The following is a 16,334-nucleotide window of genomic DNA, read 5'->3' on the forward strand; positions in this document are numbered from 1 at the left end:
TTTAGGTTTTGTTAATAACTGATGTGCAGGACCCGAGGACAGTGGAGGCCACCACTAAACCATGTCACTGAGGGTCTCATCTATGCAGTTTTTTAACACTTCCAGGGATGACGATTCCACCACTGCCAGAGGCAGCCTATTCCAATGACGGAGCACCCTTTTGGTTGAAGACATTTTTCCTTACATCCAGTCTAAACCTCCCCTGGTGCAGCTTGAGGCCATTACCTCTTGTCCTATAGCTTGTTACCTGGGAGAAGAGACCAGCCACCTGCTTGCTCCATCCTCCTTTCAAGTAGCTGTAGAGAGCGATAAGGTCCTCCCTGAGCCTTCTCCTCTCCAGACTAAACAACCCCAGTTCCCTAGGTCGTTCCTCATTGGACTTGTGCTCCAGACCCTTCACCAGTTTTGTCACCCTTCTCTGGACCTGCTCCAGCACCTCAATGTCTCTCTTAGTAGTGAGAGGCCCAGAAATGAACACAGGATTCTACGTGCAGCCTCACCAGTGCCCAGTACAGGGGGACAGTCACTTCCCCACAGTCCTGCTGGCCACACTATTTCTGGTAGAGGCTGGGATGCTGTTGACCTTCTTGGCTATGTGGGCAGCTGTTGGCCTCCTTGACTACCTGTGATTGGATGGTACTATGTGTTGTTTCAGATCCTTGGGAGAATTTAGGAAACTGGTGATGTGGACAGGTTCCAGGTATATAGAAGTGCTCCTGAGGTAAGCCCTTAAAGACTCAAGTCCTCAGCAGTCTGAACTTCCACTGACCTCAGGAGAGCACATTCCCTAGGCATAGCACAGTGTGTCTGGTTATTGCTGCTGATGTTTCTTTGTACAAATGCGCTCCAATGTACAGTGTGCAATTTAAGTTGCCTCCTGTTTAAATTGAATGGCTCATGATAGCTAGCCTGTAATGCAATATAGATAATAACAGAGTGTATGTGAAAATATTTGGGAAAACATTAAGAGCCTGTAATTTGCATTCTAGCCCTCATATGCATAGGCCTGTTGCAAGATAATTTCCCCAAATCACTGAGTTGTCTATAGCAGGAGGTCTCCACCACAGTAAGTATAGGCATGAAGCATGTCAGAAATTGCTCAATATGGAAGGAACACAGAATACTTTACTGTCTGTGTAGCACAGGTATGCAGGCTATACACATTGGGGAGCATTTGTTTTTCATTTTAGAGCATCTGAGGACATCATTTAATTACAGTGAGGTTGTTCATTAGCCTTTCTGACAGTGTGGTGACATGTTCACCATGGGTCTCCAGATGTCCTGTAATTCAGATGCTCAGGCTAGCTTACAGAGGTGGACAACACATTAAACTTCCTCACCAATTTCTGTGCTAGAGTAAAGCCCCCTCAAGAACAGGAACATCAACCTTGGATGCCAGCCAAAACCATGAGCCAATAATAACTACTGCTGTCAGGATAACTCAATCTTTCTAATTTCATACAGTATGAAAGCTGCCTAATTTTGCAGGAGAAAATTAGAGCCTGTTTATTTGTTTCCATACCAGCCTTCCCTAGGTATTTATATACTTTGTCCTGCCCATGGGCTGCATTTGGTCTCCAGGCTAACAGTATTTTGTAAGTTCACATGGGGTGAAATGTTTGTCACAGAACAGGGTTGATTTTTGCTGAGGTGATCTTCTTTTGGAGACAAGTTGAGCAAGTGGCTGAAGGTATATATCTATATGTCATGCCAGCTTTTAACTGCTGCCCCCAACATACCACAGGTTTGCTGTGGCCTTGGTGTTGAGCACCTCATTCTGTCTCTCTTTTTCCTCCTCTGGCAGCATCTATCTTCCTGTCTTCTGGGATATTGAACTACCATGACCCGATGAGCACTCTAAAGATACCACAGGGGTCCTCAGTGGGACCTCAATGATAAAGGAGGTACAAACTGCTGAACAAAACATTCTGCTTTTTAAACACAGACAAATCCATAAGAGGCCTGTTGTTATCTAGTAATCTAGTGAATCCTAGCCGAGACACTACAAACAAAAGAGATGGGAAATAAGGGAAGCTTATTCCTCATCCTCAAAATGTGCTGGCACTCCAGTGGTTTATTTGTTGCACCTCTTTGCAAGGCATGAGGTCACTGCAAAAGCTATGAAGAGGTAGCAGTTTGTGAGGCACAGCAATTTATGGTTTTGTTTCTGCTTATTGCCTTCCTTTATGACTTCTTTCTTCTAAATGAGCAAATGAGCATGCATGCTCATTAAACAGAGATATTTACACTCATCGTCTTTCAGACAGCCCTAACTACAGTGAACTCTCAGGCTACAAAGCCTGAAAGAGCTATTCATCACGTTGCCACTGCTGTGTCTACGTATTAATCCTAAACTAGGTTCTTCCTCTTCACCCTACAGATTAGTCCACAACCTAGATGCCCTGATCAAGGAAAAATATGGACCTGTTGGAGAGGGTCCAGGAAAGGGACACAGAAATGTTTAGAGGGATAGAGCACCTCTCCTGTGAGAAAAGGCTGTGAGAGTTGGTGTTGTTCAGCATGAAGAAGAGAACAGTCTAAGGAGACCTTTTTGCATCTTTCAATACTTAAAAGGGGCCAATAAGAAAGATGGGGAGAGACTTTTTAGCAGGGCCTGTTGCGACAGGATGAGGGGTAATGGTTTTAAGCTCAGGCTGGATGTGAGGAAGAAATGTTTTATAATAGAGTTGGTAAAATACTGGCACAGGTTGCTCACAGAGGTCATGGATGTGCCACCCCTGGAGACATTCAAGACCAGGCTGGATGTGGCTCTGAGCAAGCTGGTCTAGTTGAAGATGTCCGTGCTCATTGCAGGGAGGTTGTCCTAGATGACCTTTGAAGGTCCCTTCCAACCCAAACTATTCCATTATTCCATGTTTCTATGATTCTGTTATTGATTTTATGTCCCTGCTCTGCTTTCCCTCTTCAAACCTCGCAGCTCTTGGAGCACCTCAGCTGTAGGACTTGTTTCTTTCACCAGGATTGAACAAGCATAATGCTGTATTACTTCTGGCTGTTAGGTGCCCAAATCACAGTGCACTGAAAACAAGACAGGTAAATCAAATGGCTTGAAACATCCTTACCACAAAAAAGCCTGACTTGGATGAATAGAATTTGTGTGTGTTACAGGCAACAGAAAAGATCTTACAAACTATAAAGCAACCTGAACTGTATATACAGACACCTAGCTGAAGGAAACTCTTCCCTGATGGACAGATGCTAGCAATGCAGATGAAAACAGGGGCTCAGGAGAAACTCTCCATCAGGTCTTCTTTAAGAAGCTATTTTAGAATTAATTGCTCAACTGTGAGTCAAGGTCTTCAAAGAGCTTCCTTCAACAAGGAATCCGAGTCTGTGAACAGCTGGAAGCTGGTACAATGTGGAGGCAGCAGTCCTGTCATGTCCACACCACCAACAATCTCAATTCTACTCCTTTCTAGTACATCCCATTCATCAAATCATCCGAGTCCTCCAGTGTTTTGTACTTACCTAAGTAGATTGATATGTTTTACCATATGAAGGTATCAGTGCTCTAGTTTTTTCTAGACTTTCTGCTATATGAAAGAAAAAAGTCTTTTCTTAAATTTCAGGGGGGTGAATTTCAGTATGGGCATACTCACCAAATGACATGGAAATATAGGATTGAGGACTCAATCAGAAAGTAAGCAAATGTGATTCAACGTGATCAAAATGAAAGAAGTTCTGGAAAGTGTACAAAATATAAGTTCTGCATAGATTTGTTTTTCTAACTAACCGTAACATTTTAAGGTCCAATCAGACTTCATCAACACATGAGAACCTAAGGCTATCCTACCAGTCTACCATGCTCCTGGAGGACTGTGCATGCATGTGTACAGATGTCTTTATGCCTATAAGAAGTTACAGAATTGCAGTCTATAAAAAGATGTAATAAGTTTTCACTCTTTTGAGGATTATGAAAGGGATCAAGTAAGTTAACTGGTTAACTGGTAGTAAGAGAGAATTTGTTTAGCGCTTATAAACTCATCAAGACTATTGCACATGATAAACAGACCCATATATCTAGGAGAACCTATGGACTGTGGCAGCCCATGATGGGAAATCTATGCAGGTGTGGCAGAACCAGTTGGCACTGTGAAAGTGACATGTGAGCCTAAATGAATGCAAGTGATGTCCTTTAAATGTGAAGTTATTTTCACAATGCAGGTTTGTGACAGTTAAAAGAACTTGATTTTTATTTGTAAGCTCAATACTGTCATCATGAGAAACATTAAGAAAAAAGCAATATGTACAGAATAGATGTTTTCAGCTGAGACCACCTCATAGCTATGGACATTCAGGCATATAAATTCTGCATTTTATACCCTAATTTTAAGTCATTTCTCTAGGCTGTAATCCATAGCTGTTCCCTATGAAGAAATTCTCATGGTGCCAAGCTTGTCAGCATTGTTCCAGGTCAGGAAGAAAAGGCTATTGAAGACTGTCACAGACAACTTTGCCTCAGGGCAAAATCACATCCACTCAGGAGTTACACTTTGTCCTACCTCTAGCTGTGTTACTACACCTTTATTTCACCTCTTGGCTGAATGAGCCATTGCAATCCCCTTTTTTCTTTCTTCTTTGAACTCCTCCCTATCCACTCTGGCAGTATGCAGAGAGAAGTGGGACTTCTCCTCCAGGTGTTTGTCAAAGGTCAAAAGAATTTGACTGAATTTGGCAATAAAAACAGCTGCCCTCTTTTTATCCCTTATAGAAAGATAATACTGAGACTTTCAAAGCATAAACTGGTCACTGTGAAGTGAAATCTGTCACAATGATTTCTCCTAAAAACATGGAACCCCTCCATGGGCTCTTGTTGCATTTGGCTGTGTCTGGCCCCTGCATGAGGATTTCGTCAGCTATTGGTGGATAACAGATAACTTACTTAGAAAGGAAACTCTAATGTAATTAGGAGTATAAAGGCAGTCACGATTTACTTAGATATATGAAGATGGGACCTGGAGATTAAGAATGGATGATCAAAGAAGAATTTAGAATATACAAATATAATTGATACCAGCATGCATTTGGAGAGTCGTACTGGAATTTTTTGTTTGTAGTCTTCAGATTAGAAACTTGCTGTATAAAATTTTCGAATCCTTTTCTAGTCCTGGTTTAGAACTAGAAAAAAAGATGCTATGATGATTTTGTTAGTAACATTTCCTTCTCTAAGAGAAAATCTTTCCCTCCTAGAATATGAAAGAAGACTTCCGAGCTTCTTTGTATAAAGAGACAAAAAACACAGAATATTTCATATTTAAGTTAATAGTCTATTGGACATTCACTGTATTACACACTATGTCTTTCACTATAGACTGAAAGCCTAGTAAAACAACCCTAAGGTTTACTAAAAGTGTTTCAAACAGAGCGTAACAGCAACACCACTGCATTAAAAACATTGCCATACTGTAACATCCTGTGAAGAGTTTACATTCAGTATTTCTTATTTTTCTGTGTCTTTAATCATATATTTGTGATCAAAAAAGCGTACCACTCCCCAGTGCATCTTTTTACATCACAGTGTTCTGGGAGTTCATTTCTGTGTTATTCTTTCAAATGCGTTTTCAACTTCAGTATTTAAAAATTTGTTATTGATTGATCTTATGAAACTGTTCTGTTTTGCCTTTGCCCTTTCTTTTTTCATTAATCAAGTTTTTCATCATTACTCACCTTGGGTACTCCTCCAGAAGTCTTATTGAGATCAGTGGAACTATTCATAGCCAAGGTATAAATAAGCATGATGGGATTTGACCTTCAGCCACCTCAAAGAAATATTCTCCCTTCTAATTATATAGACATAATCCTGCTCTAAATTCAAGAGCAAAAATACTTCAGAATTGCCTCTGACAAATGGTGTCTACTGTTTGCAGCTGAAATGAAAGCTTCTTTCTCCTGCTATAATGTAATTATCTTCCATGTCATTCTGTTATGGCAAAATTTGATGCAAATTGTATTCGCTGAAGAAGTATATTTTCTGGCACTTTGTTTCTTGAATTGCTATGAATTGCATATTACTGTTTTGACATCTTTCCAGACTGTAGGTGCTGCCATGTTTCTTGGAAGCCTGGGAAGTTACCTAGAAATGAAACCTGTTGCTGGTGATACCCTTTATAAAAGCAAGCTGTTGAAGTAATTGCTTTAGTACCTCCTGGTCTGGCTTCAGCTCTGGAAATACTATTTGAAAAACTGCTGTCTTGCTTTTTTCCATTTGCAATGACAAGCAGGAGGTAAATATAACCACAAACTGCCTTTCTTTGGTTATTTAGTTATCAGTAATAAATTAGTATTGTCAGGAGGTTTTTATCTTCAGAGCATTGCAGAAACATAGCGCCATGTTCTGTCCTGATTTATGCTTATGCCAACTTCATCAAAACATTGCTTAAATTGCTTATGGGAGCAAATCAGTTCTGTATTTGGCCTGACATCATTGATTGGTTCCAGCAGCTTTAAATACAAGGTATCCAGACCTTCCTTCACACCCAGGCAAGAAACTCTTAAATCAGAGAGAAAACTCTGAGCCATACAGGATGGAAGAATGGAAATGCTCAAGAAAAAAGTTTCTATTATGAGATTTTATTTTTCATAGAGTGTGAATTATATGCGTCCTTTTAACACACTGAGAAAACAGCTCCTGTGAGATAGAGGAAGTTGCAGGAATTATTAATGCTTGTTGATATTTAATCTAAATTCCTAATTTAAACAGAAGTGCTGGGTGTAACTCATTCCAGATTTTATATGATATAATCTAATTGACTTCAAACACCTGTTTGTGTCAAAGCTTGTCTGTTTAAGGAGTAAAAATAACAGACTAAAGACCACTTTAGAACATACTGGTGATGTCAATGTAAGATATTATTATTGGAGCGAGCTTGTCCCTATTTAATTCAAAAAATAAGCTTGTCATTCTCTAAAGCTCAGATGAGATTACAATGAAATAACATAACAAGATTTCTATTCATAAATCAGAAAAAAAAGAGAAAGGAGAAAATTAATTTACTATAGACAAATGAAACTGAATGGAAAAAATAATTGAAATTAAAAGCTGGGGGATTGACCAAAAGAGAGAGGATACCAAAACAAAAGCTTCATCATAGAATAGGTACATGGAAAATGAGAATGGAAGAGAGTAGCAGAAAAATAAATGGGAATATCCACTCATATGAGAAGGAAGACAGGAAGACATCAGTGTCTGTAGAAAAAGATGTTCATTCTCAGTGAAATGGCAAGTAGGGATCTGATCACATAGAGTGGTGCTAGTCAGATGAGTGCTGAGCTATTTTCTTAGCACTTAGGAATACTATAAACAATTAAAAGCATATCTAAGTGAAGCCTACACTAAATTATTCAGTGAAGAAGGGTGGGCTTCAATTTAAATTCTGATATGAGTTTTTTATTAGGGTTATAAATAGCTGATTTGTAGATGTACAGAAAATGGATAGCAAGAAAAGGAAATAACACCCAGTAGAGTACAAATGGAGAAATTATGGCAAACACTTGTTAGCTGCATTCTTCAGAGTGGATAGAAAAAAACCTTCCATTTCACTGAGCTTCAGGTCACAGCCTGTGTTTTGATGGATAAGGCCACACAAGTTTGCAATGTGCTTATACCCTTTATAAGTACATTTTGTGATCATGACAGACAAAAGATTTGTAAGAAACCCTTTGTATGTGCACAAGAACTGTAACAACTTGAAACTCAAAGCCTTTTTCAATGGAAGAATTTAGGCAATCCAGAGAATGGAAGTGGAGTTTGTTCTCCAGACAAAACGTTTACCTCATCACCTCTGTCCTCAAATTGCCATTATAAAAGATGAAAAGCTAGCAAAAGTGAGAGTAACCGTTACAATCTTGTGGTAGAAGGTTTAAAATGGAAGAAAGTAATTGTTTTTTCTCAGTGCGTGATTACATTGTAGAGATTCTTGACTTGTGGAGGTCAGAAGTCTAAAAAACTGTTAGACTAATGGAAATCAGAAAGTCCCAAAGCTGCTAATTCTCAAACACTTGCAGCATTTACTGGGGAAGAGCTCTTGCACGCATGCTTAGTTTCCAGCTTAAAGCCTCCTCACCTTTGTGAAAGGAATGGTTTTATGAAGCAGCCCCCAGACCACTGCAGTTACATATAAACAGAAACTGAGATTTAGGTCAGCTTGTTTTAAAGCATTACTCTAAAAGCTGTGGCATTTCAGGGAATCAAGATGATAGCTCATTTGTCCTTTCTGTGGGACACTGAGATTTTGGGGTGCAGTCAGGGTAGGAGGTGACAGTAGGAAGGGGCTGCAATGGAAATAAAATTGTATCACAACAAGCTACAGAAATGAGTGGTTCGTATTTTCACCCTGATAAGATAAACATTAACTCTGAGCCCTCAAATGTTTTCAGGAGTTCTGACCCAGAATTTATCAGGCACTTGAGATAAACTGTTAACTATTAACAAGCAAATGGAGGCTGGTTTGGTCACATTCTGAGATCAGCTACTGCTGAGGAATGAGATGATTCATGACCTTGACAAACTGGGTTTCTGATTGCAGCAAAAAAAAATTAGCGTCTTCTAAGGGAGGAACAGATTAGCATCTACTCTTTGTGCATATTAATTGTGCTAATACAACATGACAACAAATGTAGCAGTAAAAGTAACTGTTCCCCAGGGTGCACTCAGGGGCTAACAGTCCAGCCTCTAGTTTGGACATGGTTTACCTGAATTAGCAGCATCACATTCTAGCCTTTGTTACAGTCCCCCTTTTTGCAGAAAACAAAACCAAAAAACCTGGCCGTGGGTGGGCTTTTAGCACCTCAGCCCAACATGGGAAGCATCCTGTGAGAAGCGACTCATCACAAAACTGGTGGGAGTGGAAACTGGATTCTCTCTGTGGTCAGTGAGGAGAAAGGGAAACCTCACCACAGCAATTTATTTTGCCTCACAAACCACGTGGGGTGAGCCAACCTGTCTAGACAAGATATTGTAAAATGACCAGTGTTAGAGAAATGGGTCCTACATGTTGTACCATTTGTGAGAGTCACCTCATTCATCTTTCTTTTTTAACTGACCTTTTGTCTTTCTTCTTTAGTTTACATATCAAGCCATATCATATTGTCATGAAGAAATGTGGTATTCGTTTCTAGTGTGGTTTCCCCTCATGAGCTATATCTTTTATCTATAAAAATGCTTTTGCTGTCTGATGCCTGGTCAAGCAGTCTCACCTTGGAAAATCTCCCTCTTTGATTACAGTTCTTTGGATGTTTTCTTAAGCAGGGGAAAAAGCTTGCATAGTTTACACAGGCTTTCAACAGTCTTTAACAAGACTGACTATATAAGGTTATCAGAAATACTGAATAATCATGGGCCAAGTCTGGTGAATATAGTAGGGGTTTTGTCAATATCTGTTGTGCATTTTTTCCTTTGAGACTCCATGCTTCCTTTTGTAACATCCAAATGTTTTTGTTTAAAAATGCACAAGAAGATATTAAGATATTAGTTGCCAGTTGTCAAGTAATCACGACATCGGTTAAATCACGACATTTGGAATGCATTAAAAATTTGTGCATGATACCATGGTTTCCTGGCTGAATGCTCAAAGTCTTCTCCTTGACACCTTTTCCCATAAGTAAAATGAAGGAAAAAATCCTTTTAATTTGACCCAGATTATGGCAGAGAGATGAGAGCTGAGTCAATGTATCTTTACCCTCTACTATTGCTAACTCAGCAGAAACCTGTGGGTGGGTATTATGAAGTCTGAACTATTTGGAGCTATAGTAGTGAATTTAGCTGCAATGTCTGCATACCCGCAGAGGCGTTTCTATTTTGGCTAAGGAAATGAGGATTTTAATGTGTTGCATCGACTTCCTCTCTCTGACTAAGAACATTCTTCATCAGGAGCTTTCTGCCCACATGTGCCATCCCTCATAGACAATTTACAATTTACAGTATTTTGTGCAAAACCACTGGAGTCCAGTGATTGTGATCCTTGCTTTCTCTGTAATGATGAGAAATTGCATCCTCTCAACCATGGAATGCTTTAGAAGAAAATCCAGTTTCTGCAGTTCTATGGGATTTGTGGAGATTATCCCACAAAGATATTCTTTGGAAGATAGATACCTTTTTGGAAGACATCCTGGATACCTAGTCTCATACTACAAGTATGTGGTTCTGTTGTGGATTTGTGTTGTCGTGCCTTGAAACGCGAACTGCTCCAGTAACAATAGGACATGCAGGTTAGGACTGTATTACAGGGCATGGGGGCATCTCTCTGTTGCTAAGTCTGGATGCTTACAATCTCATGTCCTGATGTTACGCTTGAAGCACCATACTTGTTCTTTCACTGTCCCTTTTCTATGTGTAAGAAAACTTGATGTGCAGACAAGAGGGAGCAGGAGCAATTGCAGGCACGTGCAAACTTGAGCAAGTAGGAAAAAATCAAGACTGCAGACATCTGTACAGTATATGTGCCCCAACAGTACTGCACAGCCAAAACCTGGAGGCACTGCTTCTAAAACAAGCTCTTGAGATGGAAAAAAAGTAATTACCATTTCTCTCAGACATTTCCTCAAAAATCTGCTGTGTCAAACATGTAGTATATGTTATTACTATTTATCTTACAAACCAGGATAAAACACGCTGGATGCTGTGTGGATGCTTGGGATACGCGTGGTCCCAGAGAAGTTTGAAAAAGAAAAGATAATATAGGATAATTTGTGCAGTGCAGAAATCGGGGGAGAAAGGAAATCTGGTGGGAGGCGCAAGGGTTTTCCTCCGGGTTTTACAGGGCACCGGGCCGGCAGGTGGCAGCACTGGTCCCGCAGCAGAAAGGGCCGATGGTATCGCACCGGGAGTCGCGTATCAGGGGTCGCCAGTGACCATCCACCGCTCCCACCTCCCCCGGGGTCCCAGCTACGGGGTCCCCTTGCGTATTTGGGGTTCTGCTCATAGAATTGTTGATTCGCTTGAGTTAGAAGGGGCCCTCCTAAAGACCATCTAGTTCCAAGCCCCCTGCCATGAGCAGGGACGCCTACCACTAGACCAGGTTGCTCAAAGCCCTGTCCAGCCTGGCCTTGAACACCACCAGGTATGGAGCAGCCACAGCTTCCTTGGGCAGCCTGTGCCAGTGCCTCACCACCCTCACAGTAAATCAGTTTTTTTTCTGCTCTCACAAGAGCAGAGTAGAGGGGCAGGATCTCCTCCTTTGACCTGCTGGTCACGCTCCTCTTGATGCAGCCCAGGAAATTGTTGGTTTCTGAGCTGCAAGTGCACACTGCTGGCTCATGTTAAAATTTTTATTTACCAGCACCCCCAAGTCCTTCTCTGCAGGGCTGCTCTGAATCTCTTCTCTGCCCAGCCTGTAGCTGTGCCTGGGATTGCCCTCACCCAGGTGTAGGAAACACCCTGGTGCTTCTTCCAGCCTTCTATATCCCAACAGTTCACAGGGATATGACAGGAGACAGCCAGGTGCCTGTGCTTCTCGGGTGTTCCCCCTCACAGAATCTTTTTTCAGTGCAGTACGGGTCCCCGTTATTCTGGGCAATGTGTGCTATACCTGTCATGTTGTTGAGGGCCCCCACAGTGAGCTGGTTTGTCTCATTGTCCTGGAATTGCTCCAGGAAAGCTGTAGAACTTTACACCATGTCTCTGCATGGCTTTGCAGAGGTGCCAGCCCCACCTCTTGGAGAAGGGCATTGGGGGAAAATTCTGGCAAACACTGACACATGCTTATTGCTGCTCCCCAGCAGCTAATAAATGAACTAGGTTCAAAGAGTCAGGGGAAGCCCCTTGGCTCTGAAGGTCCAGGAGATTGACTGTTTCTATTTCCTCACTACTCTTTGCTCTCTAACTGCTCAACCTGAAATCTCAAATACCTAGCAGTCATGTGGTACAATAAGAAAGCTTTTCTTCAGTGATGGATTAACAATCTTGAATTCTGAAGAACTAAGGAACTCACAGTTAGTCTCGGCAGTTCCTATTTCAACAGCTTTGCTCCTGGAGAGGGAGACCTAGGGCTGCCCAATTGCCTGTGTCCAGGGCTCCTACAGCTACAAGCTGCTCAGGGTATCTCACACCAGGAGAGCAGTGGCACTCCTGCAGTTCAGTGCTGGTCTCAGCGACACTGAGATACGGATTGAGGGCACAGGAGCTGCATGTCGCTCCCTGAACACATTCCCAGCATTCCAGTGGAGGGCTATGGCACTCTTAGTCCCCCTCCCTCTAACCTCAGCATCACAAAACTGCAGTGGTACCATGGCAAGTAAAGACTGTATCCTGTTTGGATACAGCTCTGCTACCTTTGCTCTGAATACAAACGATCTTATCCACAAATTAAACTGAAATCTTCTCACAGCAAGGAAAACTTGCAAAGACTAATGATTCAAACAGCAGAGATTGCCTAGGTTGTTCACCCTCTGGAAAAGCATTGCTGTAGGAGCTGTGAAGGTACTGTGGTGGAGATGGAGAGTCTGTTCCCCCGAGTAGTCATAGCATGAGTTCAAAATCATTTGTATTACAGTCACACTGAGCTGAGATGCTGACATGCTTGGGATATTGCTGTTCATGTTTCCTGTCACAGGCCATAGTCTACCACTGCAGTAATCAAAATTGACCCTGATCCCAGGAAACAAATTGTCTGGGGGCCATTGCTGAATGAATGAGACAACAAACGGTAAACTGAATTTTAGACCATTGATAAAAGGTCAGTTGATGCATTAATTCCTAGAATAACCTGGTACCATTAGTCAGAAAAGTAACATTAAGTCAGTAATACAAATGAACGGCCTGGTGGAAATAGCTTCCTGTGATCTCTGAACTGGAAGAAGCATTGGCAACAACCAGCTGATGGCAAAGGATTAGTCACAAACCCAACAGCCATGCAGTGTGTACAAGGTCCAGAGTGTGGCCGTCACCCTGTGGTTGTCATCACAGACCAGAGGCTGCTGCTCCCTGGGGGGATTCACCGGCCAGTGTGAGACCCCTCTTCATGCTGCCTGTAAATGGATGCTGCCTGTGGGAAGAGTGCTGAGTGCAAGGTCTCTTGGGTTTCAAGCCAGATGAGAACAGCACTGAAATGAGAAGGTTGTCCTTCAGTCACTTTTTTCTTTTCTGCTTTTACAGTAAATTCTCTGTCACAGAGTGCTCTTCCCAAGGATGCTTTATATAAAAAGCAATAAATGTCATTGTATTCAGAAATTGGTTGTGTGTGCAGTCAGATGCTTTTATGATCACATTCATTTTCCTGAAAAATTTGTTTGCTGTTTGTTTCTGATGAGGACAGAGACTGACAGCATCCCGTAAACACATGAAAACAAATAACTTCCTTTAAAGTGCAGTTTATATTCCTTGCTTCCACTCGCATAGACATGCCAGCACAGCTTATCTCTCTGCTCCCTCTTATGCACACATGCACCTTGCTGGAGCCTGTTTTGAGGGAAACCTGTGTCAGGTGTCCTGTTGTTGCCTGCTGCGTAATTTTCAGGTTGTATGCGGGTGATGTGCCGGATGTGCTGGGGCTGTTGCTGAGGATATTATTTCCTCCTGTGCTTATACATGTATGAAAAACTCCACTGTACTTCAGCAAATTATGATCTTGGTGCAGAGGCTCTGTGTGCAGCCTGCCACCCTCCTCAAGTCAGCTTCCAAGTGCTCTGTCAGCCATCAAATGGCGTTTTTCACATCCATGTCCCCTGCTTCCCAAATCCTGATTTATATTCATACACAATGTCAGTATATCTACAGTAACAAAATATCTATATATTATGTTTTCTCACCTGCTTCAGAAATTACCTTCTGACTGGATTACGTACTGCAGTAGCATGAAAATATACAGTCATTTGTATGACAAGAAAGTATACAAACAACTCTGAGCTAGCTATGGTCTAAATATCCCAGTGTCTTAACCCCAGTCTGGGTGCACACCTTGCATAGCAAAGATCACAGTAAAGAAAGAGCAACTGGAGCCCAAAATCAAGCTGAGGATTTTCTCTGATGCAAACTCCAGTACTGAGAGTTTTAGATGGTTTGGAGTTTTCTTCCCTATAATTAATTAAGCTTAATGATAACATGTTTGCCGATGACACCAAGCTGTGTAGTTCGGTTGATACGCTGGAGAGAAGGAATGTCATCTAGAGGGACCTTGACACACTTGTGAGGTGGGCTGATGCCAACCTCATGAAGTTTAACCATGCCAAGTGCAAGGTCCTACACCTGGGTCGGAGCAATCCCAGGCACAGCTACAGGTTGGGCAGAGAAGAAATTCATGGTAGTCCTGCGGAGAAGGACTTGGGGGTGTTGGTTGATGAGAAAATGAACATGAGCTGGCAGTGTGCACTCACAGCCCAGAAAGCCAACCATATCCTGGGCTGCATCAAAAGGAGCATGACCAGCAGGTCGAAGGAGGTGATCCTGCCCCTCTACTCTGCTCTTGTGAGACCTCACTTGGAGTATTGTGTACAGTTCTGGTGTCCTCAACATAAAAAGGACATGGAACTGTTGGAACAAGTCCAGAGGAGGGCCACAAGGATGATCAGGGGACTGGAGCACCTCCCATATGAAGACAGGCTGAGAAAGTTGGGGCTGTTCAGCCTGGAGAAGAGAAGGCTGCATGGAAACCTCATAGCAGCCTTCCAGTATCTGAAGGGGGCTTATAAGGATGCTGGGGAGGGATTCTTCGTTAGGGACTGTAGTGACAGGACAAGGGGTAACGGGTTAAAACAGGGGAAGTTTAGATTGGATATAAGGAGGAAGTTCTTTACTGTGAAGGTGGTGAGGTACTGGAATGGGTTGCCCAAGGAACCAATGTTTCATCCCTGGTGGTGTTCAAGGCTGAATTGGACAGAGCCTTGGGTGACATAGTTTAGTGTGAGGTATGCTTACCCATGGCAGGGGGGTTGGAACTAGATGATCTTAAGGTCCTTTTCAACCCTAACTATTCTATGATTCTGTGGTTCTATGCAGATTCCTGAATTATTTCAGCAGTTGCTCATGGCGAGTAAAAAGCTCTCCATGGCTGCTACAGAGCTCTCTGGAACAGCTTCTGCCAGCCCTGGGGACAGGAGTAGCACTTACATAGCCAGTGATACACTGATATCTGCATACAGTTAGAAACAGTTTTCCAAGAAGTGAGCTGTCTTGTTTTCTACTTATCAGTGATGACTGTGTGTCAGTGGGACAGTTAAAAAGAAGAGCTGCTTTTACTTCTGTGGCCTGGAAACACAGATGACATCCAGTATCATAGAACGACAGAGGAAAAAGATGCTTAGTCAGGCAGTGACATAGTCACAGTAGTGTTGTAAGCCATTAGCAATGAAGCAGCACAGCAAGCACCTGAGAAGTTGCCTTACTTTCAAGGAAGAAGTGTCTGATACCATCTGCAGTACTGAAAATGTTAATACAACCTGAATGGTTTCAATGCAACAGCTCTTGTACACCAATGGAAATTATTAGTCAAGTCTTATGAAAGTTAAATAACTTTTATATGGGGCATTTTGAAACGTGTGGAGTTACATCCATATGAAAATGAAAGCAACAGTGAAGGCTGGGTGAAATGGAATTTTGCATGAGGTTTTTTTTGAAAAGTAAAAAAAAAAAAAAGAAGAAAAATCTACTTTTATCCATATTGGAAAGCAATAATTGAACTTTCTTTTTTTTTTCAGCCTGGGGGCAAGCTGAGTCTTTTAGCAGTGTTATATATATTAACGCAGTAATATTCCATTGGATTCAATTTTGCTTACCAATTAAATGCACACATTGCAGTCACTAAAATATTGAACATTAGGAGTAACTGATTTTACTTGGATACCTAAAACTACACCCCTACAGTCAAACTGTCTTGATAGAGTCAACAAGATAGTTGGTGCCTACAGTTACTAGTCACTGAGACTGTTAAACTGCATTTCATCAGACCACATCTGTAGCTGTCAGGTAGTATTCTGTAGGAGACTCTGCCTGATTATTCATTTCTAGGTTTGCTCTTTTCCTAGGCCACTACTATGTTCATTAAAGAGCAGGAATTACGAGATTCAAAGTTATTTTCCTTTAAAACTGTAGAGCAAAAGTTCAGGGGAAAAAAAGAAGTTTGTGTGTATGTTTTCCCTAACAAGTGAGTTCTGATCTAGACTAGATACTGTCTTTTTATATAATTATGAGTGGGCTATAAAAATAAAAATGACACTGTGTAAAGCATGCACATAAATCAAACCCTGTGCAATCTGAGTCACGGAAGGAGTAACAGAGAGCAGCAGCAGGGCAAAATGCACTGTAACTCATACTGATCAAAAGAAAACTGTTCCATGTCTGTTCAGTCAAATCATACACGCCAGTTTCTGAAGGCAAAATGAAG

Source organism: Melopsittacus undulatus, chromosome 2, assembly GCF_012275295.1.
Source record: "Melopsittacus undulatus isolate bMelUnd1 chromosome 2, bMelUnd1.mat.Z, whole genome shotgun sequence".
In the NCBI taxonomy this organism is placed as follows: Eukaryota; Metazoa; Chordata; class Aves; order Psittaciformes; family Psittaculidae; genus Melopsittacus; species Melopsittacus undulatus.